The sequence below is a fragment of the Arachis duranensis genome, chromosome 4 (assembly GCF_000817695.3).
Source record: "Arachis duranensis cultivar V14167 chromosome 4, aradu.V14167.gnm2.J7QH, whole genome shotgun sequence".
Taxonomy (NCBI): domain Eukaryota; kingdom Viridiplantae; phylum Streptophyta; class Magnoliopsida; order Fabales; family Fabaceae; genus Arachis; species Arachis duranensis.
In genome coordinates this window covers 116,383,668-116,391,652 of record NC_029775.3, presented here as the reverse complement: position 1 = coordinate 116,391,652, position 7,985 = coordinate 116,383,668, and positions in this window count along the sequence as shown.

Sequence of the window (7,985 nt, the reverse complement as noted above, 5' to 3'; positions counted from 1 at the left end):
GCGTGTTTTATTTTATTTTTTAAAAATTTTATAATTTTTATTAAAGTAAAGGTAATTTAGGAATAAAATTAAAAATTTTATTAAAAAGGACGATTTTAATACGAAAAAAATGTTAAGAATGATTCTAAATAAAAAATTAGACCAGGGACGGGTTCGATTCCGACCCTCAACGTGAGGGACCAAAACAATACTTATCCCCTTATTTAATGTCTATTTTAATATAATTACTGACCTTCTATTTTTATAATTATTAACATTTCAAATAAAGTAATATCTTAAAACTTACTTCATTATCTATTCTAAAGTAATTATAAATATTCTATTTTTTAATTATTTTATAATTTTATTTATCACTTATTTTCAATCAATTATATTGATGTACAAATAAATTAAATTAAATATGATAATACTTATATTAATCTTTGGAGTTATGAAGGTGTGGCTGAAGCACATATTATGTTTTCCGACTTGTATTTTTTGGCGGCTATCTGACATTGGATTATTGGGATCTAAAAATCTTTTGTGATGAACGTATAGATAAACCCTCTTTGAATTTGCCAAAGCCAATGAGCCATAGCTCATACGGCATTCCGTCCCCTCCCCACCTCAAAGGTCTCGGGTTTGAGTCCTACAAGCTGCATCCGAGGAAAAAAAATTGGTAAGTATGTGAGGAGTATGTGGATGTATATTGTGTACCTAAGATTGGGGGTTATCTAATCTATTGGGGTACCTAGGATTGGGGTTGTCCAATTCACCAACCAAAAAAAAATTTACCAAAATTTTTTGGAATTTATTTATTTCTTATAGGGGTGACTTATTTTGATTTTGGCACATTTCATATAAAACATAACTTTTTAATTTGAGATTAACATAAGTTTAATTTACTATCATTTTCTATAAAAATGATTAATAGATCCAAAATAAATATATTAGACCAAAAACTTTTTTAAAATATATATCAAGATACGAAAGAACAATATTAAAAAATCTCAACCAAAAAATAGTAAAATATAAAATAAGAGGAATAAACACAATAAAACTTTATTCAATAATATTCAAGTGCATCATCTTTAAACTCTTTTAAAATAATATTTTTTTACCTAATTCTTCAATTAATTTCTTTATCTTATTAGTTATTATTTAATCAAGAATAGTTGCACCCTTTTAAATATCTTTTGTTAAAATATTTGAGTCCAACATAAATTTAAGATAATATTCGACTAAAAAAATTAATATATTAGATTAAATGAAATAATTATTGAATAATTATAATATTTATCAAAATTCTATAGTTGTCTACAACAATGATAGATTTATTTTTTCAAAGTAATTTACAATATTTTTAATTTCAAGATAAATAATAAAAATTTTACTAAAAGAAAATAAGATATAATAATTTATACTTACTTTTTATGCATAAGTATCATTGTATATAATTACTCGTGATCCCTACAAAAAAGAGATAAGTCAAAAAGATGAAGAAAAAGACGCACAATAACCTTCGTTGATGTTATTTTACCTCTCAATCCTCCAAATCAAAAATAAAATTAGGTACATAAAAATAAAATTTAAATATTGAAAAGACTCAACATGTGAGGAGTTATGATAAATTAACTTGTATCAAATAAAAATGATAAAATTTATAATAAAATTTTAAAAACTTAAATAAATAAGAATAAAATAAAAGAGATAAAATACAATAACGAATAATAATATTTTATAGTTTATTAAAAAAATCAAATAGTAGAAATAATACATCACAGAAAAAAATATTATTAAATGGGTGAACAAGTGGTAAAAATCATGAGATTCTCTTTTAGTATAAACAATGAATAAAAATTTGAATTTAAAATTAAAATATTTAAAATCAATGAAGAAAATAAAAATAAATTTTTTTGGTAATAAATTGAATTAACGTGACAATAAATTAAATTAAATAATTGATATAATAAATTAATTATAATTGTTGGCTCAATAAAATAAGTTACATAAATAAAAATTATCTTATAAAAATGTCATGTAAAAATTAAAACACTTTTAAAAATTATTAATTAAATACATAAGACGAAAAAATTAATGCAAATAAAATAAAATAAATTAATTTATTCTAGGTAAACCATATAATTAATGTAATTAATTAGTTATGGATTTAATTACTCTATCGATCGTTTTAATTTTACCAAATTTAAAATTAGGCTTTTATACTTTTTTTTAATTTAATTTTTACACTATTTTTAATTTTGTAATTAGATAGTTGTCAGTATAAAAAATATTAGAACTAATGAAATATTTATTCACAAATTGAAGATACCCACAATTAAGAATCTAATTTGATCTTTGACCACATATTTTTTTATAAAAAGTATTCTATTAATTTTAATATTTTTAATACAAAAAATAATTACAAAATTAAAAGTAGTCAAATAAATTATTAAATAATTTGATATTTATCTTAATAAAATCAAATCAAATAAAAAAATTAATCAATTAATGTATTTAAATAAATTAAAAAAATAAATTACAAATATTTTAAAAAAATGTCACATCAGTTATATTATTAATTAACAAAACTTAGTTTTAATAATATATAAGTGTAATAACTCGTGCCATGCACGTGATAAAATTGAAATTATACTTTTAAATTATTCTATTAAAATTAATTTGAATTGTAATAATTTAATTAATAAATAAAAAATATGATGTGCATTGTTCATATTTTTTTAAATATAGTATTAAATGTATTAACTCGAATGTAGCTATTAAATGTATAAAAATTATATTTGAATTATAAATTCTCTAAATGAAATTATCTCGTTTAAAATATTTAAATTATGATTTAAATCATAAATTACAATTATGATTTAAAAATTTTTTTCATATAATATTATATATTTTTTCATTTTACTATTAATATATTGATATTGCAAGTCTAAATTACAGTATTTTACTGAATCTTGACTGAAAAATAAAATAATTACGTGTTTCTATCATTTAATTTATTTAATACACAATGTGCTAACACTAACGATATTTTAAAAAAATATATATATTGATAAAAAAAGATATAATATAATTACAAATATAACATAAATAAATAAAATATATAAATAAATGCGAAACCAATATGTTTACCAATATCTTTGTTAAATTTTATAAATTAGAGAATAAATTATATATTCGGTTGCTTGGTGATTACATAGATGATCAAGTAATTGGATTGTAAATTGATCTTATAGTGTACATCTTATTTTTTTTCATTATTGAATGAAAACGAGAATTAAGAGAGTAAGTAGTAATATATAAATAAAAAAAATTTGTACCACAACACATAATTATAACCAAAAGAAATATTCATATTAAAATTTTACATACTGCAAATTATGAAGATCAATCACAATGTACTGATCACTCCTCTCTATTTTTGACCATGATATAAGTTTTTCTTTTCTAATCAAGAATCCAATAACATCTAATTGAACAAAAAAATTGAATTAAAAGTACCAAATTAAGAACAAATGAGTGAATAATATAAGAAATTATAACTTTGAACGTGTATAAAATAAAGAAAATGTACTGATTTATTTTATATTAAACGATAAAACTAACAATAGTATATTAATAAAAGGATATACCTTGAAAAAAAGTCACAATAAAATTTGAAATATTTTTATAAATAAACTGTTAAAATTATTGTTATCGATAAAATGACGCTATTATACAATTTTTTGGCAAAACTTAAAATCAAAAGGAAAATAATTTTGTGTGGGTTAATATAAATTAATTACATACCAAATAAGTAGAATCGTTCATTTGTTTGTTTCAATATATCAGCACGAGCAAGCAAATTAAAATGATTATTCAGAATTTTACGATCATCGACCAAACGTATTATACCTGACTCCATATTAAAAGATATTTTGCATGTGTGTACAGTCAGAAGATATATATATTCCGCTTGATTTTTCAATCTCAAAATTTGAGAAGACATAGACTTTCCTTTCTACCAATTCATTCTCAAATATTTTTGTCAAATAATTTTTGATTGACCAATGAATTTTATCGTATTGCAAAATAAATTAAATATAAAAGCTATTAGCATTTACAAAGCTATTAAAAGGAATTGTCTTTGACTTGTGAAATGGTGTATCTTATAAAATTAACTTAAAATACGAACTACAAATATTTATAAGAATTTAATTTTGATGCATTGACAGTGTAAAATAGTTTTACATGTGTATCCAATTACGGAATGACACATCAATAAAAATAAATACCTTTCACATTGACTATGTGAATGGTCATCCAAAAGAACGGATGTGATTACACGACTATGTAAAACGCTTTACACTGTTAGTGCATTAAAATTAAACTCTATTTATAAATTGAACTTAGCATTATTTGAAAAAATTTAGTAAATGAATCAATTAATCTTATCATTTATTAGAACTATTTCTATGTAAACCGTCTTGCTCTTGTCAAACTTTAATGAGACTTTTTATAGCCTTATAATTTTTATCTTTATTTTTCATACTTTCTCTTCGTATAATCTATTATAGATGATGCTATTGATAGGATCGTAGTCAATAATCATTATTAGGTATGGAAAAAAATAGAATAAAAATTATGTAAAAATTATAAATTTTTTAAATAATAAACATGAAAGGAAATTTACTGCTTATTATATATACTAATAATATGTTAATAATTTTAAAAATTTACTAATAATTTAAAAATAATTTTACTATAGTTATAATAAATTTAGTTATTACTCTAAATAAATAAAATAAATAATATATTTGAAAACTAAAAAAAACGATTAGCGGTAATAATGTTTAGAATGTTTTCATATTTTTTTTTAATTTTTTTACTTGCCATTCTTTCACTGCAATGCAATGTTAGATCAAAAAAAATTCTAAATTTAAAATATAATAATAAATATGTCATGTAATAGAAAAATAACAATATACATATATATATATAGGGAGTCGATACACAAAGATATGTTATCATAATAAAATATTATGAATAATTATATTTGTCAAGTAAATTTATTTATATTCTATATCTATTATATTATTTTATGTAAAACTAAAATCTACTCTTCTAATTTAATATTATATATATTTGCTTCTGATATTGTCTAAAATTAAATTGAGATTATGTCTAAAGACTTAACACGGTAAACAGAATATAATTAATATCTAATATTTTAATAATTAAATACCTAAAATAAGTTAATAAATAATAATAATTAATACCTAAAATATCATATATATATATATATTTGATATTGTCCAAAATTAAATTGAAATTATGTTCAAAATCTTAATACCGTAATTGAGGTATAATTAATACCTAAAATTTTAATAAGTAAATACCTAAAATAAGTTAATTAAATAACAATAATTAATACCTAAAATATTGAAAAGGAATTTTAAATAAATGTGAGAAATAAAAATAAAAAATTAATAAATAATATTAGTGTTTAAATGAAAAATTGATAAAGAATAATAATTATAAGTAAAAATAGTATTTTTATTTTGAAAAAAAAATACATGAGAAATTGTTTAATAATCCGTGTCATGTACATGATAATAGATTGTTCAACAATTCGTACTATGCACGTGATAAGTTTGAAATTATAATTTTAAATTATTTTATTGAAATTAATTTAAAGTATAGTAATTTAATTAATTAAAAAGTAACATGTTATACGTTTATTTTTCTTAATCTAGTGTTATGTGTATCAACTCTAATATAGTTATTAATTATTTTTGTTAATCTACTTTTTTTCTAAATTTATGATTAAAATAACAATTATAAATATTAATAATTAAACAAATTATTATATTATAATTATTTACATTTTATTCCTAAAATTGAAAACATACTATTTCTTTTTTATTTAATGGTTTTTTATTTATACTACCAGTATATATTAATCGATTAGTCAATGATTTTTTTATTCGTAGGATATATTTATTTATTTTGTTTAAATAATTTTAAATCTCTCCTTATTTAAGTATACATATATATTAAGTCACATATATTAATTATTTTTTTATTTTTTATTATAAATAATTTTTTTAGCCTACAATCATTCAATGATTTTGTTATTCCATTAATACCATTATATGCGTAATAATATTCATAAATCATACTAATTTTCGTATTTAATGTCATGTATGTGTAATTTTTATAAATTATAATAATTTCTTTATTTATCTATACATATATATTAATTTTGTTGAATAATTCTAAATATTTGTTTATATATATATATATTAATTATATAAATAAAAATTTAAGTCACATATATTAATTATTTTTTTGTTATGATTATATATATATATATGATTATTTTTTATTCGACAAGCGAGTAATAATTTTTTATTTTTTATATTCATGCATATTCCTTAATCCTTTTTCATAGGTATGATTAACAATTTTTTTTAAATGGTAATATTTTAATTTTTTTCTTCCAGGTATTTTTATATATTAGCAAGAAAGCAAAACCACATATTGTGACTATTTTTCCTTTTTCACGCTTTAATCTTAATTAATTAATCTTATATCCACACAATATAATTAACTTTTTAATCATTCTAATTTATTGATAAATTATATTTCTCTTAATAACTGCATTACTAATATAAAATACAAAAAAAAGGTGATACATATATCTAAAAAAGAAAACAAACTTAAAAAAATCATATTAAAAAATTTAAAAATAACATATCCATAAAGAATAGTCATAATATATCAATTGAGACAACAATTTAAATTTCTCTAAAACTAATTTAATCAACTACCAATATTAGAACTAAATTATTTAAATAATATTTAATCTATTCTAATCCTTAGATACGTATAGATTAGAGTCATTCTCGTAACAATCAACCAAAATAACATCATAAGATCGAATACTTAGAATCGATACAAATTCAGACTATCTTCTTGTTAAAATTGTCAAATTAAATTAACTTTTATTCTCTTCAATGGCATTGCATTAATGCACCAAAAGATCGGTAGTTTATGAAAAATTACAATATGTTATAAAATTATTTATAATACAAAAAACCTAAAAGAAGAAAATTTAAATATAATACCAATCTTTGAATTGCATCTTTAAGCTTGGCACGAATTTTTCAAAGTTGAACCTAAATTGAGAAAATTCGATCTCATTATATGCTCCACTTCGAATATTTTTGGACAAACGTAGAAAACGTAGAAGGGATGTGACTTGAACTTAACCTATAAAGCTCCTTAGAAACAATTGCCCAAACAAAGAAGAATAACAGATTAGAAAAAAATGTTTTGATTCTTAGATTTAGACTTACTAACCACAAAAAAACACTATATATAGCCTTTAGTAGTACAAAAATAATTATAAAAATTAATTATTACAATATCAATTTACCATTATGAACGTTAGTATCATATTTATAGTAATTAAAATTATAAATTTATGTTTAATTTTTTATATAATTATAATTAAGTTATTTTTTAAATTAGTATAATTATGCATTATTCATTAAATGCTAATTGTAATATAATTCTAATAAAGATATTTTTAAAAATAAATTTAGAAAAGAGAATATTATTTTTATTTTGAAAAAAAAATAAATTCATGAGAAATTGACACCTTACTTTCATTAGTTGAGAGAAATTCAATTTTAGTATATAAGTAGATTATTTTATATAATTATAATAAAGATATTTTTCTAAATTGGTATAATCATACATATTAAATTCTAATTGTAATATAATTATAATAAAGATATTTATCTAAAAATAATTTTAGAAGAGAGAATAGTGCTTTCATTATATGAGAATAGCACTTTTTAAAAATAAATATTTTTTCTAAAATAGTATAATCATGCATTATTCATTAAATACTAATTGTAATATAATTATAATAAAAATATTTTTTTAAAAAATAATTTTAAAAGAATAGTATTTTTATTTTGGAGAAAAAATGAATT